The 22,542-nt window shown below is 37.3% G+C and overlaps 1 protein-coding gene across 3 annotated transcripts in view; it reads left to right on the plus strand.

Annotated features, from left to right (window-relative positions):
- LOC109820434 overlaps positions 7,094 to 22,542 on the plus strand; it is a 31,505-nt gene continuing 16,056 nt past the window's right edge. For all 3 annotated transcript variants that reach the window (XM_020386575.1, XM_020386574.1, XM_020386576.1), the window contains exon 1: positions 7,094 to 7,341. The gene's annotated coding sequence lies outside the window, so the exon portion shown is untranslated. The remainder of the gene's footprint in view (positions 7,342 to 22,542) is intronic.

The following is a 22,542-nucleotide window of genomic DNA, read 5'->3' on the forward strand; positions in this document are numbered from 1 at the left end:
CAATCACCCCCTCAAATCCCTAGCTTCTCAACTTCATTTTGTAGGAAATTTTTGAAGGAGGATCGCGTTTCCTCCAATCACCCCCTCAAATCCCTAGCTTCTCAACTTCATTTTGTAGGAAATTTTTGAAGGAGGATCGCGTTTCCTCACGCGTTTGGGAGATCAAAGCGATCTTGAAAGGCAAGTTCATCTCTTTACAAACTCATCCCCTTAGTTTTCATTGCTAATGGTTTAAAACCCTAATTTGATGAATAAGATTTTTAGATTCGAACACTAAATGAAGAAAAGACAGATTTTGATGAGTAGAACCCTAATTAATCAACTAAAACCAGTTTAAGGGATGTTTAGGGAGATTATCCCAAAAATCATGTTTTAATGATAAAAAATTTGTTTGGCCAAACCCTCTCTATGTTAAATAGAGATTTTTAAAACATGTTTTTACACCTCATGATAATGTTTCACAAGTTCTTTTGGAAAAATCGATTTAACTACTTGAAAACTACATTCTCGTTCCTGTACTCAGGTCGGTCTACCGATCCCATGTATCGGTCGACTGATTTGATCCTAAGAACTGCATGTCTTTCTCTCTGGTCGGTCGAGCAATATAGGTGTTTCGGTGGAAAGTTGGTTCTTTCATTAACAGACTCATCACAACTTTAGTCATTATAATGATCTCAACAAATAAAAATAAAAAACAATTATAACTTTCTAAAAACACACACTACGGACATTTATCACCCGCTGCTTGCGTGGGGTCTTAGCCTGTGCTGGGGTTTATCCATGGACCACCGACTGATTAGATCCAATATAAAGGTTTCACTGCCTCACGAAGGAGACAAGAAACTGAAGTAACTATCTCGGTGAAGCGAGATAATCACTCTTCTCGAGAATCGCAGCTAGGTACGATCTCAAGGAAATGGATGAACTAATACATATCTCTCAAACTCTTCCTCTTTATGCTGAATAGCTTGCCGAGATCTCTTCTGCCTCTATGAAATTCGTGCTCCTCACTCTTCAGTTCGACAGGGCTTCGCCGAGGCTTAAGAATTCCGGATCTCTACAAATGAAGGCCTTAGAGCTATATTTATAGGCTTCAGAAGCCCTATTTTTGGATAAAAACAAACAATTTGATCTTATCCTCAGTTGTAACCACTTAACCACATTTATAGATAACCTCAAATCAGTTGGGGAGGCTCTGGATTAGAATCGGGGTAGTTAACAGTGAGAAAACGACATAAAACGGCTTTTTTCGGGGCCGAGATAGTTCGGGGTAGGTCGGGACTGTCTCGGCCATGCTGGGATTATCTCGGCCATGTCAGGACTGTCTCAGCCGATGGCCAAGACACAAACATGTCTTGGCCTTGGCCGAGACGTCGTTTCCCCCTTTTGACTGTTCTCATCGTAATTCCTCGGTCCGATCTAGGAATGACACGATTCAAGTTGCGTCGGAAAGCCGAAGAAGAGGTCTACAACCTTCCATAGGTGAATCATATGTAGAATGGATGAGTGGTGCTTCACCTTTCTTGAGTGAAACGTAATTCCCGATTGGATCGTTTCTTCGCTATTCTGTCGTCCCGTTGACTCGTACGCTTCGTCGGCTCACTTCATTCGCTTGTTAACGTCAGATAATCCTCTTCAACTCAAATAATAATGTTCATCATCTTTTCTTCATCTCGAGCTACGTACGGGAAGCCATAGGCAATTTTTGACGCCTACAGATACCCCCTCCAAAGTGTTTTAGTCTTATTACTTTTATAAAAGAGCCTAAAATACATTGGATATGATAAGCCTAACCTTCAGTCGGTGTAAAAGGACCTATAATTAGCTTCAGTTCTTGGCTTCTATGATTTTTAGTCTATTCAGTATTTTGTCGAATAGCTAAAATTCTTCCGGCGCTGTGTTTATCGTCTGACCGTTGTTGAAGTCTCGAATTAAAACATGTGTGTTGATCTTTGATTTTAGCTTGTGTTGTTGAGTTGATGTTAAACTAATTATCTTCGTAGGAGGTTTGTATCTGAATTACGATTAACTCCCTTGGATCATCCTTTGTTCTAGAATTGATCTGAGCCTTGTTTTGGCTAAAATTTGTCGACGCATTAACCTTCCTTGCAATACATTGATCATCGTTGACCTTCATCGCAACGTTTTGACCAACATTGACCTTCCTTACAACGCGTTGGCCGGCGTTGACTTATGGCTACACGTTGACCGGCGTTGGCCATTGGCTACGCGTTGACCGACGTTGACTTTCATTACAACGCGTTGACAGATGTTGACCCAAGGCTACGCTTTGACTAGCGTTGATTTACGACTACATGTTGACTAGTGTTGATCGTTGCCTACACTTCAACAGTCGTTGACTTACATCACAATGCATTGACCTGCATTGACTTACGGCTAGGCGTTGACCGGCGTTGATCATTGACTATGCTTCAACAGGTGTTGACTTTTATCACAACGCGTTGACCAGCGTTGACTTACCGGCTATACGTTGACCGACGTTGACCGTTAGCTACACTTTGACAGGAGTTGACTTTCATCGCAACGCGTTGACCGACGTTGACCTAAGGTTACGCTTTGACTAGCGTTTACTTATGGCTACGTGTTGACTGGCGTTGACCGTTAGCTACGCGTTGATCGGTGTTGACCCAAGGCTATGCTTTAACCATATTTAACCTTTGGCTATGCGTTAGCCGATGTAAATATAGTTTATACTCATACATCAACTGGAGTCTATACAGCTTAGGCTCTTAAGGCGTTAGAGTGAGGAGGACCAGCTTATACTCGTATACTCCTAGGAGTTTCGAGAATCAGTTTAACCTCATGTACCCGTCAGAGGTTCAAGGAGATGCAATTTATACTCATATACTCATCGGAGTGTGAATACCCCATTTTTTGATTGATGGTTTGCTTCATCCACACGAAAGCCTCTCCCATGATGGACTTAGCGGACTTATTGTTTTCCACATTTTGTTTCCTCTTGAGCTTTGCTACTTTCCTCCCTTCAGCCCTTGCTATAACATCATCCGAGTTAGTGTTCAACTCAATGGGGGTTGCTAGAGAGGAATTGTTTGGTGATGAATCAGAGTTTGTGGTTCTTCTCGGCTATGATCGAATCTTATTGTAAGTTTTAATCTGTTGGATCCACTTTTGATGATGACGCAACTCAACCCAACAATGGTCAAACACGAATGGCCTACCATAAAGAGATTGGTATAATTCTTTTACTTCTACAGTCTACACAAGAGTTAAATTTAGAATAATTGAACATAATTAAACATATTTATTCCTCTCTTTAATGCTATGGTGTTTACATAAAAACATATAAGTTAAATTTTTACCTGGTCAAATAAATTCTCATACCAGATCTTTGTCTTCCTTCAATCTGAACAACGTACTCGCATAACTTGTCGACGGACAGTTGAATCGTTGACCAACGATGCATCATTTGGTTTGGTGTGCGGCTCGTTGGATCGGTGGAGTATTAGATAAAGTAGTCGTTAGCTCTGTGCCAAAACTTATCTTTGTGTTGCCTCGTACCTTGGATAGCGTCTTGACTCGTATTCAGCCAAGCAGACACAAGAAGCTTATCCTCATGGACAGTTCAGTTTTCGGAACGAGTGTAAGCCTTCTTCTTCTTTGTGGTCGGTGTTTCTTGGAATGACACTTGTTGTGTTGCCGATTACGAGAACTCATGGATGAGGTGACATTCTTCTACGATGTCTGTATAGAACGGCGGGTATAAGGCCAATCCTTCACCCGTAAGGAGTTACAAATAAAAGTTTTGGGAGGGATCCATAAGATTTGTAATTTGATAGGAAAATATAGAGTTTTTTTAATATGAGAGAGTTTTTTGGAATGATTTGTGTAGTGAATTAAGTATTTATAGAATTATTTTACTATTCATGCTAATTTTTTAAATCTCAACGGCTAATTTATTATTCATGTCAATTTTGAAAAATCTTAACAGTTAATTTTAAATGGCTATTTCCAAACTTGGCTCAAAGGTAGGGGGTTTTTTGTAAAAAAAATTTAATAGCTAGGAGCTCCCAATCGCTCCACAAATTTGTGGAGCGCTTGGGAGCACCGTGGCACAAGCTCCTAGGCTCCATGCCATGCCAGCCCAAGGAGAGGCCTTGGGAGCTTGCTGGAGCATATGCAGTAAGCTCCCCTGCACCGCCATCTCAGCCTTAGGAGGTGGGGTAAGTGCTTGCTGCAGATTTTCTAATATAGAAAAATTGATGATTACCAAAAAAAATAATAATAAATAAATAGATAAAGGGAAATTCAGATAGTGACATGGTCTTTGTTTATAACCTTCTGGTTATTTCTGAGAGCTCTCGTTTTCATAGGCTCACCATTTATCACCGGTCAACACGCATGCTTAAGGAAAGTGTATCGCGTTCAAACTTAATATCGTCCTCCAAGACGAAGCTAACAAAATCTAATGGTCCAAAGGCTATTTAATTTGAAGTTAATTTTCTACAATAAGAAATGTGAGTGGCCTTACGTCCGGCGACTCCGGCCCAACTCCTCGTCCCCTTTACCTTCACCTCCCATCAAGGATCAGTCCCAAGCCAAGGTTTTAACACATGGCTGACCTACATTTGACTGAGCCAAGAAGGATTCAACTAAGCTAGATTGAGGGTGAAAGTCCAAGGACGTGACTAATTAATGCCGATCACCTTGAACCATCCAAAGAAAGCCCGACTACGGGACGATCCAATAACACCTAAAAGCTAGCCCACCAATCGGTCGTTTCCGAAGCACTGATTTACTTCCTTCAAGGATGCTTCACCGATTATAAGCTAGCTAGCTAGGATCATGCACGCGAGATAGACTCCGCAGGTTCTGCGTTTATTTTGTTTCTAGCTGCTCCCCTAAATCGGCGGTCCCGTACGTCTTTGTGGCCAACTTCAGGACGTCGCCACCCGCACGCTTAGAATTAGGATGATACACTTGAAAAAGATGTACGGACGTATCTGTTGGGCTCTTTCGTCCATTTCATCTGTCTTAATTTGCCCGCTTTGCTCAATATTTTTCAATTGGATTTAGGGCTATTCTGTTAATCTGCAGTTAGTCTGAAATAAAGATAAGATTGTCCCGTATAGTTATACGCAAAACTCTCAGGTCAGATCTCCAGGCCCCAAACCCCTGTACGCTCGCCGAGCCGAGGTGTGGAGGGCAACCAAAGATACATTTAGAGCCTGTTTGTTTTCTAAAAAAAATAAAAAGAGAAATGGAGGATTTGAAATCTGACAATAGCGTCACGTAGGATTTTGATTTCAAGACATTTCCATTCCCCGCGTTTGGTTCGCTGTGTGCTTTAAAGAAATGAGGGGGTGAAATAGGATACCACGTCAGCTTTTGTAGAAAACTCATCCCAGACCCAAAGGGGCTAAAATGGATGAGAAATGTCACTTCAAGCAATTTTTAATTGCTCAAAACACTGTTGAAACAACGACTGATATTAATAGGTAATATTTAATTGCTCAAAGCACTATTAAAACGGCGGCTGAAATGATATTTCTTAATTTTTGGATGTGCAAGCAAACCCAAGAAATAGAAATCCTTCTTTTCCAGCCTATGATTTCAATGTGAAACAAACGAAATAAATCAAATGGAGGAAACCCTCTGAAATGTCCAAAAATAGTTTTCAAACATTGTTTTCCTTTTTTTTTTGGAAATATACCAAACAGCCCCTTAGGGTAAACTTCAGAAAACCCCTTGAATTTGGTCATTTCTTAGATAACCATTTTAACTCTCAAAATGTAACAAAGCTCTACTTAAATTTAGGGGATTCGCAGAAAAACCCCTTGAACTTTCAATAAATTTCATAAAAAAGAGAAAAAGAAAGATAAAAAAAGCCTAGTGGTGTTTAATGTAACTTCCACATGAACAGGTATGCAGGCGAGGCGAAAATTACGATCCGCACTTTTAGTGACGGTTCTTGAAGAATGTTGAAAGCTGGAGAAGATTTTTTGAGAACTCCAAAACTTAACTCAAGGGAGCTTTGTGACATTTAAAACGTTAAGGGGGTTATCTAATAAACACCAAAACTTAAGGCGGTAAACACCCTAACCCCGTCCTTTTCACATATTATAATAATTATTATTATTTGGCGAAATTTTTCTTTGAGACGAAGGCAATGAGGAGTGGAAGAATTCAACTCTTATCCACAGATCAAAGCCTCACATACACGATACTAAAAAAACTATTAATATGCGGTTGATAACGACAACGGGGCAGACATTCTAGAACAGGGAGTTGGATCGGGTGGGTTTATAATCTCTTGTTCTCAAATTGGGAGGGCTAGCGTTCCTTAATTAGCTCCTCAAACTACACATACCACGTCGAGAATCAAACAATACATCGCATAATATGGCAACGGAGCAGCAGTTCCCGGCCGTACTCAGAGACAGAAACCGCGCGAAGCTTCTCGTCAAGATTTTGCTGGAGGCCGACCCAAGCCTTCGCCTTCAACACCTGGGGATCTGCCACGTCTTTAGTGAAGACCCGTACAGGCTCCTAGGAATCAACGGTGCCTATACCATCTCTAACTCCCAATATTTATTTCTGTTGAATTCTAAAACCATCTGCTCTTTACTTATCCCTTGAGTACATTATTATATGCATGATGATGGTGTTTACGAGCTAGCAGTGTTTGATTAATTAGTTTCGTCGAGATATTTCCAACCACCGAATCCGTGAAAGGGTCCGAAGCGAGCTTGAGTCCCGGCATTGGGGAATCAGGAATCTCACGTGCCCCAAAGCCGCGCTCGCTTTCATTTGCCAACTACATCGATCTTCTGCCATAACTATTTTTCTGTTGAAAATGTGATCAGCTGAGAGTTGCACTGGCACTCTTGTAATTATTTTACTCTTAAGGCTCCGCCCCGCCCCCACCAACCCACCCCAAACCCCTCAAAACCAAACCAGCCATCAACTACTCGAGGAGGAATCCTCTCATCCACGTGATGATGGTCGTCGCCTGTTAGAAAGTCTTGCTTAGGGTGGACGAACGTCGTACATAAAAAAAGGGTTTGCTTCCTTCCGCAAGTGGTGAGAGGAGTAGTCCAATCCATTCCGCGGGAAAGCTGGCATCCTGGGGAGTCACGTCAATCATCCCACAGAACTCGACTTGACTTTTCTTGAACCTTAGGTCATGCAATGGGCCAACCATCTTGCTTTGAATCGGAGGATTGAGAAGCGCATCCTCACCTAGGGCTAACCTTCCTGCCTCGTACTCTCTTTGCATCCAATTCTGAAACACCCAACAGTCTTCGAGAGCGTGGTCTACGTATCTGTCCGTTCGGTCAGCTGCCCCTCAGCCGAAGAAAGGTACTTTGATCGCCTACCCTACCTATTTTTGTTTTATTATTCAATATTGGTTCTGGGATGTGATTAGGCCTTGTAGAAGTAGATTTGAGCCTACTTGCAAATATAATCTCTTATGGGAGATCGCCATCTCCGCGAAATTGGCCACAATGATCCTTGTCGTCGGTGTTGCTGTCTTACTTCTGGATAGCGGCGCCGGCGGGGGACCGCTAGCAGAGTTTCCTCTTGCTGGCCGGGTGTGTATGGTGAGTTTCAGCATGCTGACGGTCGGATTGGAGCGGTACGGAGTCTGGATGTGGACGATTGATCGTCAAAGAAATGTTTCAAGATGTAGATGATGGGATTAATTAAAGGGTGGCTGCTTGTTTGAGCCGAGGGAGAATGGGATTGTCAGCTATCAGATGTATAAGTGGAGATAGATTCCGTACACCGATTTTATGACCTTTTGATGGAAAAAACAAGGAAATATATAGTATTTTATTTAGGAGTAGTAAATTAAAGCACAACCCTCCGAGATTCCTTCCCATCCTGGCCCACCATCAAAGCTTGCCATAATTAAATATCTGCCAAGTGTCAAACAAATCTCTCGTCGATCTATTCCCCAACCAGTAAAATTTGTGGAGGGTCATTTGATAATGGACCGCCCCCGTCCTCTCTTATTAGTTGAGAAAGCGATCGCCCAGCGACACGACACTTGCTGAAAAATGAAAGCGAGGTGTTGGGTTCAAAATCTAATTAGGGTTAGATTTTGAGTTAGGTTAAATTATTGGACGCGTGCCCCCGAGTATTGCTACCGTGCTCTTCTTATTGGGAAAGTCTGAGAGCATGTTTGGCTATAACTTATTTTTTGAAACTTTATAAATTACTTATTATTTATTTTCAAAACTTAATATAAAGAGGGAGGAAAAAAGAAAAATATTTGTTAAAACTCTTAATTTATAAGGACATATGTTTAGTTATGTGTTTGGTAAGTCAATACCTTATAAGTCAAATAACAAAAAAATGACATCTTGTTAAATCTCATATTATAACTAACTAATTATTTATTTATCGGATAGATAATGGCTATTAGTAAATTTATTAATTAATTAACTAATAAATAATAAAAATTAATTGTTTCACATTAATTATGATTATTAATTTATTAATTTTTGAACTAATTAATTAATTTATATGAAAAATATTATTGCTGAAATTATTATCTAGTTAATTAAAAATTCATTACTTTATAATGAGAAATATCTTATTAAAATATTTTAATAAAATATTTTAATGTATTACAATTGTCTTTGTTACTAATTGCTTATATTGATATTAATTAGTTAATTTCATAGTATTTAAGTACTAATTATAATCAACTTATTTATTAATTAAATTAAATAATTAATAATAGTAGCCCTCTATTATTAAAAATGAAAAATGTAAATAACAACTACCAGCCAATTATTAATAAATTTTACTAATAATTATCTAATAAATTAATAAGAAAATTATTTCTTGCTAACAATAAAAATATAACTAACTAATTTAATAGTACTTTAGAAAATTAATTTGTAAATTAACTAATTAATTCTTAAGAAAATTAAATATTAATTCATAAAATTAATTATTTATTCAAATTTATTATTTCATAAATTAGTTAATGTAATTAATATTGAAAATGTTGAAATAATAAATTTCTTATGAATTATATAACTATTTAATAAAAGTATTAATTAATTAATTAATTATCTAAATTTTTTATTTCATTAATCTATTATACGGAATTAATAATTATTTTATATATTAATTAGCAAATTAATTAGGAATAAAATGAATTTATAATGAGAAAATATTTAATTAAAATATTTTTTAGTACATTATTTATGGCTATTAATTACTAATATTGTGACTATCAAATGATTTTCATAAATTAATTAGTTCAATATTTAATTATTATTAACACTAATCAATTAGTGATTTCTTCATTTTTATTAACTAAACAATTATTTAATAAAACTATTAATTAATTAATTAATTATTTTTATAATATTATTATTTCATAAAGTAACAAAATAGTAATTAATATTTTAATTATTTAATTAATTGCATATCTTTGAGATCAGTTGTAGACTAATAAGGAGAAATCATGGGTATTTTGGTCTTTTCATCTAATTATGAAAAACTCCTTATAAGTTGGGGGGAAAAGTTGGGATGCCCACTAAAAGCCACAATGGCGAGTGGCTCCACTTGTGCTGTGGCTAGGACACATGTCCTAGGAAAATAATGGGACATGTGGACATCTGTCCTAGCCACAGCGCGAGTGAAGGGCACTCGCCATTGTGGCTTTTAGTGGGCATCCTAACTTTTTCCCCTAACTCTGATACAAAGCTTTGATACCAAATGAAAGTACTCTAGGAGGGAGGATGAATAAGGTAATTGCTAATCTAACCTGATTATGATGCCAAATTAAAACTTATTAACAATATCCTAAGTGATATATGTAAGGATATATAATAAACAATAGGCGATATAAACTATATGACAAAAGGCGATATGAAAATATACACAAGATGCACCAATAACAAACACAAACAAACAATATGATCATGAAGTTCGGTCAACCCTCAACCTACGTCTTCGCTCCTCACCTCGAGGAGATTCTCCAATAATCACAAATTTACTACACAATCGAAGTTTCAAAGCTCACCGAAAACTTTTACAATCACACGTTGTCAATCACACAATACACTCCTCTAAGTGTTGGCCTATCATATTCCTCAAGTGCTTAGAATTACTACCTCTTCCTAGGCTTTTACAGCCAAAACACTCCTCTTGGAATTAACCCCGGTCACTCCCAACCATTCCTTTAAGTATCCTTGTGTATTACAATGTGTTTCACAACGCTAAGTGCAAACAAAGGATTTGTTCTTTAACAAAGATGAGAACAAAGATTAAGCTCACTCAATGATACAACCCCACAACCCAAATATACGATATGTGAAATACTAAAGCTCAAGTGGCTGTGTGTGTAATCAATGAATAAAATAAAATTTAAACTCATTTAAATCTAGCACATATAAATGAGAATCAAAATAAAGATAAAGTAGATAATGAGTTTAGAAAAACTTCTCTAAACAAATAGGGATGAAGATTTGAGGTAAAACTCCTCAAGGATGAAAATGGAATCCTCCTCTTTGTGAAACTTTCTTCACAAAACAAACACACTAAAACTTGGAAATAAATTGGTGTAAAGACTCTTGGAACTCTTGTAAAAACTAGTTAAAAACAAAAATGAGTTGAGTGGTATTTATAATCTCTCATATGAAGCAAACAGAAAACTAGCCGTTACAGTCAAATCGGTCGACTAATAAGTGAATCGGTCGACTGATAAGATGACTGTTGGCTACATTCATGAAACAATCGGTCGACAGATTCAAATAATCGGTCGACTGATAACATTATTCGGTCGACTGATAAAGTGTGACGTCCCTAGGGTCACACAAGGCTGCAGTCCAAGGTGAAACCAAGAATATCAAATCTGCCATGCACCACACCATGCAATAACATGTTTTACCATCACAATTGCTATCTCTCTAGTAGAGTCAATAACAGGTGTAGGTACAAAAGCAAGTAGAAGATAATACAAGAGTCAACTGATGAAATAACAGAGATCAAAATTTATATTTCATCATCTAACATACTGAAATACAAGTTAATGTCTGAAATAAATAAACTAGAGTTTCTCAACAAGTCTCAAATACAAAATGTCTGAATAAGAGGAAATAAGACACACAACCTTTACAACTTCTAAAATAAAACCCTCAAATATATAAACAAAAATCTACAGTGGAGCTCAAAAGAAAAATATAACTAAAATAGACAGCTGAATCACTAAAGTGCATCATCATCAACCTGTGACTCGTCGGGCACTTGGCTCGTTACCTGAAAGGGAGGGACAACGAGCATCAAAGCGCTAGCGAGCAACATCACAACCAACCCTAAGGGATAGGGCTCGTTGTATACAGAAAATACAGTTAATACGTATATATACATAAAATCACTGATCCTATTTAGGAGATTACAACACGAGCATAGGTACGTCGAGCGAAATAATCCAAACAAGGAAACCATCATGTATATACCTTATAGCTCAAATTGTAAATCCCTAACAATAAGAGGATTTTAGTATTTAGGACATTACAACACGAGCATATGTACTTCGAGCAAAATAATCCAAACAAGGAATCTCTCATGTATATACCTTGTATCTCAAATTGTAAATCCCTAAACACCAAACCCGAAATCTAATACAGGGATAATAAATAAAAGAAGACAAACCCGTCTCAGAACTTAAAATACTATGTCATGTCACAACTCACATAAGTGTCATGTCCAACCTATGCAAGTGTAAGTGTCATACTCAAGATCTAAACTGGTGTCCAACACATCGACTAAAACTAGATGTAGTGGATGTCCAACACATGGACTGCATATGTAAATTGTCCAACACATGAACTGATAAATGAATGTCCAACACATAGACTGAACGTGATAAATGTCCAACACATGGACGACACACAATAATTGTCCAACACATGGACTAAATGAAATATATGATAAGATGCATATACACTACTTTCACACGTGCTTCGGTGTGCTAACCTAGACTCGTGTCCGTAAGTCATCTCACATGTAGAGATTCAAAATAAACATAAATTTCTAATATTAGATATTCGAGGTGACTTCTCATTCACATAGAAGTATGCAAAAATAGTAAACATGCCCAAACAGTTTTGGTTAAAACAAAACAACCCAAACAGATCCAAATCGAGGAAAACAAGAAATTTCCTCGTCAGTCGACTCATGAGTCGACTGGGATCATCGGTCGACCTAACAGACAAAAGAAGAAAGCTAAAAATTTCCTGTTAGTCGACTCATTGCTCGACTCATCAGCTGACTCATAAGTCGACTGACAAGTCGACTTATAAGTCAACTGAGTAGACAATTTTCTAGTTTCGCATATGATGTGTGTTTTGTAAAATTTTCAAACTAAAATAACTCTTTTCATCATTTTCAGTAGCCTATTTTCGATTCTAACAAGTGTACAAACTGAAACGAAAGATTTGCATGTAATTACTTACACTAAAACACTAAACATATTTATACATGTTTAAAAATGGATTTAAAATCAATAAATCACAAAGAAACCCATGTATAAATCTAATTTCAGATCTGGATCTAAATTACAAAACGTTGGCGAGTTTTTATCAACTGAAACATTTAAATCTTGCAACCCATATTATAAAGAATCTATCTTTATGTACAAAATACGTTTTAGGCTCAAAAATTCGAAATAAAACTCAATGAAATCATACAAATAGTGGGTATAGGGCTGGGCGAGATGTTACTTGCCTCTGGTATGCTACAAAACTCCTGAACCCTCGAGGAAACGATCCTCCTTCAACAACACCACAAAATCCTGCTGTAAATCCTCCAAAAATTCCCTAAAAATCTCCAACAACGAAGCTAGAGTTTGAGGGGAGAGAGAGGGGCTAGGGTTTCTCTGAGATCTAATGGATTTGGGGTTGGTTTCGGGTAAAAGAATATATATATATATAAGCAGTTAAACCCAAAATAAAACCGAACAGACCCACAAACTAAAAGAAAAAACCCAAAATCAGCCCGTCAGTCGACTCATAGGTCGGCTCATCAGTCGACTCATAAGTCGACAGATAAGTCGACTGAGCAGATAGATTTCCAGATACGTGCATGTTTTTGTTGGACCCAGGGGGGGGGGGGGGGTTGATTAGGGTCTTAAGGTTATAAATGTGCAATAAAAATAAGGCAAGCAATACACCACAAAAATGAACAACAAATGTGAGGAGATAAAGTGAGAAATCGTTATGCAAGTGACGCGCGGAGTGTTAACGAGGTTCGGTCCGCTGACCTACGTCCCCGCTCCCAACTCTCGAGGAGAAATCCACTACACAACCCGGTTTAGAAGCCGGAACTTCTTCTACACAATGATCTCCACAAGATCTCACAACTACACAGTTGATCACCATAAGATCACACTCCCACACAGTTAATCTTCACAAGATCAAGCTCTCAACAGTAGCAAAGGTGTAAAAACCCTCTCTTTACAATGTCCCTATGGCAAGGAGAAAGATTACACAGAAGCTAGGATGTGAACACAGGAAAACACAGAAAACAGGTTTGAAATTTTTAGCTCTCAGTAAACGAAAATCTCTGGTTTTTCAATGGCTTGGGACACTTAAGGAAGAAGAAGTATATGGGGTTTAAATAGGAGAAAATACAGCTGTTTAAACCCATATCCTAATTCCCCAAATCCAGGAAAAATCGACGCAGAAATCTGTACCAAATGACCGTTTGAAAATAAGCGGCGGTCGACCGTACGATTCTCGTGGTCGACCGCGAGCCAGCTCAGAAATGAAGAAATTTTCCAGAGAGTTCTGCGGTCGACCGTGGCGGTCGACCATGGAAATTTCGAGCTCACGGTCGACCGTGATGGTCGACCATGAATGTTTCTGCTACCCACTGACGAATGAACTCAGGCGCGGTCGACCGCAATCTGATACATACGAAAACACTAATTTTAACATTCTTAAGAATTCTGTAAAATATTTAATTGACTTCCAAAAATTGCGAAACTTTGTAAAATATTTTTAACACTAAAAACAAATTGTTTGGGAAATAAATTTTGCGAATAAGTCCTCATACTTGTGAAAAATGATATTTTGTGAAAATGCTCAAAACTATAAGTATGAAAACATGTGTGTGATATCCCAATAGCTTCAAATAAAATCTAAACTACTTGCCTACATTCTAGCACTAGAGAGAAAATAAAAACTAGCTAATATCCTCACGTAGAATACAATTCTTTGAGTCTTGATATAGCTTGTGTTTGATAAAGCTTCTTATAGCATTTGGTGTTCTTGAATAAACGTTGCTTCATCACTATGCCTCCTCCTCCTTTGGATATCATCGTTGTAGCGCATATTCCATCCAATCCTCCATGTATGGCACTTACATGCTTGACATATATATTGACTACATTGTCACTCAACAAGCAATTAGTACCGATGATGGTGGTTGTAAAACATCATCAAAACATAATGGCTAATAATCTCTTCTTTTTTGATGATGACAACCAACCATTATATAGGAGTAAAATAAATATAGCTTATAGATAGTAGCTCCCCCTACCAACCATTATATAGGAGTAAAATAAATATAGCTTATAGATAGTAGCTCCCCCTATCTATGAGCTCCCCCTTACTATGTGAAATAAATATAGCTTATAGATAGTAGCTCCCCCTATCTATGAGCTCCCCCTTACTATGTACACAAATGAAGAGATTTCTCTCCCCCTTTGTCACCATCAAAATAGGGTAAAAAAAACAAAAATGCATGTGAAATGCAACTAAACAAGCAAGCAAATAGAACTTTCACATAGTGTATAAGCCCAAACCATTTTTTATGCGACAAAAATTATCTTCACCAAGAGGCTTGGTAAAGATATCCGCTAATTGAGATTTTGTGTCAACAAACACAAGAGATACATCTTGTCTCTCTACATGATCGAGTAAGAAATGATGGCGTACATCAATATGCTTGGTTCTAGAATGCAAAACCAAATTTTTTGAAATATTGATAGCACTAGTGTTATCACAAAAGATTTTTATATTTTGAAAATTCAAATCATAGTCAACTAAGCTTTGTTTCATCCATAAAACTTGTGCACAACATAAGCCGGTGGTAATGTATTCCTCTTCTGTAGTGGACAATGCAACATAATTTTGTTTCTTAGAAGCTCAAGAAACAAGAGAATTTCCTAAGAATTGGTATGTTCCACTCGTACTCTTGCGATCTACCTTATATCCGGTAAAATCGGCATCATAAAAACCATATAAATCAAAAGAGGTGCTCTTTGGATAAAACAAACCAAGATTAATTATTCCATGAACATATTTAATAATTCTCTTAACGGCAATCAAATGAGATGCTTTAGGAGAAGCTTGAAAACGTGCACATGCACACACACTAAACATGATATCGGGTCTACTAGCGGTGAGATAAAGAAGACTACCTATCATACCTCGGTATAGTTTTTAGTCAACATCCTCACCACTATCATCCGCATCAAGCTTGATACTTGTACTCATGGGAGTTGGTGCAAGCTTAGAGTTCTCCAAATTAAATTTCTTTACTAATTCTCTAGCATACTTGCTTTGAGAAATGAATATCCCATCTTTAGTTTGCTTGACTTGAAGCCCGAGAAAGAATGTGAGCTCTCCCATCATGCTCATCTCAAAGTGATCTTGCATAACTTTAGAAAAATCCTTGCTAAGAGATTCATTAGTATCACCAAAAATAATATCATCAACATATATTTGCACTAAAATGAAATCATTTTTCCTTTTTCTCACAAAAAGAGTATTATCAATTTTTCCTTTAGAGAAACCATTTTCAAGAAGAAAACTAGAGAGGCGAGCATACCAAGCTCTAGGAGCTTGTTTCAACCTATATAAAGCTTTTTGAACCCGGTAAACATGATTAGGAAAAGCATGATCTATAAAACCGGGGGGTTGTTCAACATATACTTCCTCTTCTATAAAACCATTTAAAAAGGCACTTTTAACATCCATTTGAAACAAATTGAAATCTTTAAAGCTAGCAAATACCAAAAACATCCTAATCGATTCTAACCTTGTAACCGGTGCAAAGGTTTCATCATAGTCTATGCCCTCCTCTTGATTGTATCATTGGGCAACCAAACGAGCTTTATTTCTAGTAACAATGCCATGTTCATCAAGTTTGTTTCTAAAAACACATTTTAAAAACACATTTTGTTCCAATTATACTAGCATTGTTAGGTCTAGGAACTAGTTTCCAAACATCATTTCTTTGAAAATTGTTTAGTTCATCATGCATAGCTAAAACCCAAATTCATCATTTAAAGCATCATTAACCTTCTTAGGTTCTAATTAAGATAGAAAAGCAACATTACCACACTAACTCAAAGCCTTTGAGCGAGTAACAACCCCTTGTAAAGGACTCCCAATAATTTACTCCTTTGGATGATTTGATACGAATTTCCATGCTTTGGGGAGTTCTTCTTGTACATGAGTGTTGGTGCTTTCCACATCTTTTTGCGATTCTATTGAGGGTGTATTTATAGGTTGAAAAAGTTCCAATCCTCCCTCAACATCATCATCATCTTTCCTAGGCAAAATAACTTATGAACCAATATTAGTCTCATCAAAAATAATGTTTATAGATTCTTTATAAACAAGAGTTTGTTTGTTGAAGACCCTATAAGCCTTACTTCGAGGTGCATACCCTAAAAAAATACCAACATCAATTTTTGAATCAAATTTATCATGGTGATCTTTTGTATTTAAAATAAAACATTTATAACCAAAGATACAAAAATAACCAATAAATAGAGTTTTTTCATAGAATAGTTCATAAGGAGTTTTCTTAATCTTTGGTCTAATCAAAACACGATTTAAAACAGGAAAAGCCGTATTGACGGCTTCCGCCCAAAAGTATTTAGGCAAATTAAAAGAGTTTAACATAGTTTGTGCCATCTCTTATATGGTTCGATTTTTTCATTCAATAACACCATTTTGTTATGGTGTTCTCGGAGCGGAAAACATATGAGTTATACCATGATGTGCACAAAAATCATAAAAAGAAATATTTTGAAATTCACCACCATGATCACTTCTTATTTTAACAACTTTCAAATCTTTTTCATTTTTAATTCTCTTAACATGATTTGAAAACTCATCAAAACATTCATCTTTACTAGCAAGAAAGATTGTCCATGTAAAATGAAAAAAAATCATCAATGATAACAAAAACATAGTGTTTGCCTCCAAGAGAGGTAACACGCATAGGACCAAATAAATCAAGATGAAGTAATTACAAAGGTTTAGAAGTTGATACCTCATTGATGGATTTGAAGGTAGACTTAGTTTGTTTACCTTTAGCACAATCTTCGCATATGGTATATTTGATGAAATGCAAGTTTGGTAACCCTTTAACAAGATTCCTCTTGGAAAATTTGGATATCAATTCAATGTTTGCATGTCCAAGCCTTTTATGCCAAATCCAAGGGTTTTCATCAATTGCCACAAGGCACTTCACATCTTGATTCACTAATTCATTCATTTCAAAAATGTACACATTAGATTTACGATTAGCAACAAAAACAATTTTTCCATTCATACTAATAATGTATTTGTCCGGTTTAAAAGAAATATCAAAACCTTTATCACTTAATTGGCTAATGCTAAGAAGATTATGATTCAAGCCATTAACTAAATAAACATCTTCTATAACGGGAGAGGGTATCTTACCAATATATCCAATACCAATGATTTTACTTTTCTCTCCACCACCGAAGGAGACGCTATCTCCTTTAATCCTTGATAGGGTTGCAAATAGCTCTTTGTTGCCCGTCATATGATGAGAGCAACCACTATCAAGGTATCACATCTCTCTACATCGTTGCTGTGATGTTCCCTACAAGAGATGAAGGTGTAGTAACTTTAGGTATCCAAATCTTGGGTCCTTGGTGGTTAGTAAGCTTGGTACCTTTGGGTACCCATGTTATGCCATAAAAATCATGATTATCTTTGATCCTACAATGAGTAAAAATATGACCACGTTTCATACAATATGTGCACACAAAATTTCTCTTGTGTGTAGGAGCATAAGATCTATGAAATCTATTTCTACCATGGTGATGATGATTAGCATAAGCATGAGTGGGTCTAATCCTACCACTCTCAATTTCTAGTCTTCCAATCTTGGATCTTAATTGTTTGTTTTCAAAATCAAGATCCCATAGCAATTCATCTTTTAATGCAAGAGAGCTTTGTAGTTGTTCTAGTTGGGCATCACAAGAAGCATACAACTTTTTAAAAGAAGAAAATTCTTTTGATATCCTTTTAAACTCAACATTCAATTCTTCTAAAACCGTAGCTAGATCACATTGCATATAAAAGGATTTACTTTTGGTGTCGGAAACTACCGCCTTTTCATAGGCCATGAAGCAAATGTTGGGATCATGAAGAGCAAGTTTAGCTCCTTCTTCATTGCTATCCGAATCACTTGGTTCGGATTCTTCCCATCCGGCATACATGGCTTTCTTCTTCTTGTACTTCATGTATTTCTCCTTAAGTTTGGGGCAATCCTTGGTGATATGACCTGGTTCATTGCATTCAAAACATTTTCCTATAGGTGAAGAAAATTTGTTGTTAGATTAGGGATTGAACTTCTTGTTCATTTTAATGAGTCTAGAAATTCTTCTAGAGAGGTGAGCCACTTCTCTAGAAAAATCAACTTCACTCTCCGACGATGATGATGAGGAGTTATCACTATCTCCTTTGAGAGCAAGGGTCTTCATCTTTGGTGATGGCTCCTCAACTTCCCGTAGGGGCAATTCCTCTTTCTCCTTTCCCTTGAGCTTTTTCTCATGAACCTTAAGCTTGCCGATGAGGCCATCAAGAGCTAAGGTGGTGAGATCATGAGCTTCCTCTATGGCCGTAGCTTTGGGTTCCCATATAGGAGTCAATGAACGAAGGATCTTGTAGTTCGTCTCTTGGATAGTTAATTTCTTATCAAGACCATGTAATTCATTGATTATGTTAGTGAAGCGAGAAAACATAGCATCAATGGATTCATTAGGAAGCATATTAAATAACTCATATTCATGCATAAGCCCACTAATTTTGGATTCCTTAACTTGGGGGTTCCTTCATGTGTAATACACAATTTTACCCATATTTCGTATGCGGTTGCACACGTGGAAACCCTATTATACTCATTGGGGGAAAGATCGCAAATTAAGGCATTCGTAGCCTTTGTATTGAGATTGACTTGGTGCCTTTCTCCATCGGTCATAGTCCCGACTTTGGGCTTTTCTACATATTTTTTCTCTATGAGTTCTAGGATGTCAAGATCAATGCAACTAAGGTAAATCCTCATCCTAGCCTTCCAATAAGCAAAATTACTACCGGTGAAAAGTGGTGGTCTACTGGTGGATTGTTCCATGCATATTCATTGAAGCCTCCATAAGATCTTTTCTCTAAGATGGTTAGACCAAAAACTAATATAGAGACCAAGCTCTGATACCAATTGTTGGACCCTAGATGGGGGGGGGGTGATTAGGGTCTTAAGGCTATAAATGTGTAATAAAAATAAGGCAAGCAATACACCACAAAAATGAACAACAAATGTAAAGGAGATAGAGTGAGAAATCGTTATCCAAGTGACACGCGATGTGTTAACGAGGTTCTGCCCGCTGACCTACGTCCCCGCTCCCTACTCTCGAGGAGAAATCCACTACACAACCCAGTTTGGAAGCCAGAACTTCTTCTACACAACGATCTCCACAAGATCTCACAACTACACAGTTGATCACCACAAGATCACACTCCCACACAGTTGATCTTCACAAGATCAAGCTCTCAACAGTAGCAATGGTGTAAAAACTATCTCTTTACAATGTCCCTATGGTAAGGAGAAAGATTATATAGAAGCTGGGATGTGAACACAGGAAAACACAGAAAACATGTTTGAAATTTTTAGCTCTCAGTAAAAGAAAATCTCTTGTTTTTCAATGGCTTGGGACACTTGAGGAAGAAGTAGTATAGGGGGATTAAATAGGAGAAAATATAGCTATTTAAACCCATACCCTAATCCCCCAAATCCAGGAAAAATTGATGCAGAAATATGTACCAAATGACCGTTTGAAAATAAGCGGCGGTCGACCGTACGATTCTCGTGGGTCGACCGTACAATTCTCGCGGTCGATCGCGAGCCAGCTCAGAAATGAAGAAATTTTCCAGAGAGTTCTACGGTCGACCATAGCGATCGACCGTGGAAATTTCGAGCTCACGATCGACCGCGACGGTCGATCCTGAATGTTTCTGCTGCCCACTGACGAATGAACTCAGGCGCGGTCGACCGTGGCGGTCGACCGCAATCTGATACATACAAAAACACTAATTTTGACATTCTTAAGAATTCTGTAAAATATTTAATTGACTTCTAAAAATTGTAAAACTTTATAAAATATTTTTAACACTAAAACAAATTGTTTGGAAAATGAATTTTGCGAATAAGTCCTCATACTTATGAAAAATGATATTTTGTGAAAACGCTCAAAACTATAAGTATGAAAACATGTGTATGATATCCCAATAGCTTCAAATAAAATCTAAACTACTTACCTACATTCTAGCACTAGAGAGAAAATAAAAACTAGCTAATATCCTTACGTAGAATATAATTCTTTGAGTCTTGATATAGCTTGTGTTTGATGAAGCTTCTTATAGCATTTGGTGTTCTTGAATAAACGTTGCTTCATCACTATGCCTCCTCCTCCTTTGGATATCATCGTTGTAGCACATATTCCATCCAATCCTCCATGTATGGCACTTACATGCTTGATATATATATTGACTACATTGTCACTCAACAAGCAATTAGAACCGATGATGGTGGTTGTAAAACATTATCAAAACATAAGGGCTAACAGTTTTTGCTAATTCGCCAAAACCAATGCACAAAACTCTATAAAAATACACTCATATATCTCTAATGACTTGTTATCAAGTATATCTATGACCTCAAGTCATTTACCATAATAGAATTATTTATCATTAATAATTCACATATCTTCATAACAAAAAATATGGGGTTTTACATTCTTTCCCCTTAAAAGAATTTCGTCCTCAAAATTCAGAAATTATACTTAAACAAATACTATTACTCTAGATAAGCATATCGCGATATTTATATTTAACAATCCAGGATGACTATATTCCCACTCAACCCTTAATCAAATAGAACTAGTACGTCGGGTGAAAAATCCAAATAAGGAACCCCCCATATATATACCATGTGTTCCAAAAGATTAAGAATTAAGCGAAAATATCCTCATTCTAGCGTTAAATCTAAATATAATCACACAAATAATCATACACATAAATCAATCCACTTCCTCAATAGGTGCAGGATGTAGCGCTACATAGCATCTTCGCGCTCTCGAAAATCATCTTTGATGTCTATATTTAACCATCTGAAATGTAAATACCCCCACTTAACCCCTAACTAAATGGAACAAGTACATCGAGTGAAAAATCCAAACAAGGAACCCCTCATATATATATCATATGTTCCAAGTACTTAGGAGTTAAGTGTTAATACCCTCATTTTAGTGTTAAGTATAAACATCGCCATACATGAAACTATAAGTCATATATAAGTCATACCAAAAATTTAATTTACCTGCTCAAACATATATGGGTAGTCACGATGCATGTCCTCTTCGCGTTCCCAAGAAATCTCCTCAACGCCTCTTCGGTTCCACTGAACTTTCACCAAAGGAATTACCTTGTTTCTAAGCCTATTGTCCTCTCTGGTAAGTATACAAACCGAAATCTTAATAGTAGTCAAATCCTCCTGAAGCTCTATCTCTGGTGCATCCAACACTCTCTGTTGCTCCTTATCATGTAAGTGCTTCTTGAGCATAGAAACATGAAATACATTATGAATACTAGACATCGATGCTAGAAGATCTAGTCTATATGACACAGCTCCAATGCGCTCCAAAATCCGGAAAGGTCCAATATACCTTGGTGCAAGCTTTCCTCGTCTTCCGAATCGCTGAACGCCTTTCATAGGTGTTACCTTCAGCATAATAGAATCTCCAACCTGAAACTCTAAGGGTCTTCGTCTCTTATCTGCATAGCTCTTTTGCCGACTCTGAGCGGCTAAAATCCTCTCTCTGATCAATGCTACCTTCTCAGTAGTCTGTCTCACAAGCTCTGGCCTAAGCATTAAGCTATCCTCCGGCTCTGCCTAACATATCGGTGATCTACAAGGTCTCCCGTACAATGCCTCATATGGGGCCATACCGATCGTCGCTTGATAACTATTGTTATAAGTTAACTCTATCAGTGGAACATGATCCTCCCAGCTACCTTGGAAGTCAATGACACAAGCCCGCAACATGTCCTCCAATACCTAATTTCCCCTCTCCGTCTGACCATCCGTCTGTGGGTAAAATACACTGCTGTAAGATAGTCTGCTGCCAAACGAATCTTGGAAACTCCTCCAAAAATGCAAAGTGAACACTGAACCTCGATCCGACACAATCATATCAGGAACTCCATGAAGTCG

The sequence above is a fragment of the Asparagus officinalis genome, chromosome 8 (assembly GCF_001876935.1).
Source record: "Asparagus officinalis chromosome 8, Aspof.V1, whole genome shotgun sequence".
NCBI classification, from domain to species: domain Eukaryota; kingdom Viridiplantae; phylum Streptophyta; class Magnoliopsida; order Asparagales; family Asparagaceae; genus Asparagus; species Asparagus officinalis.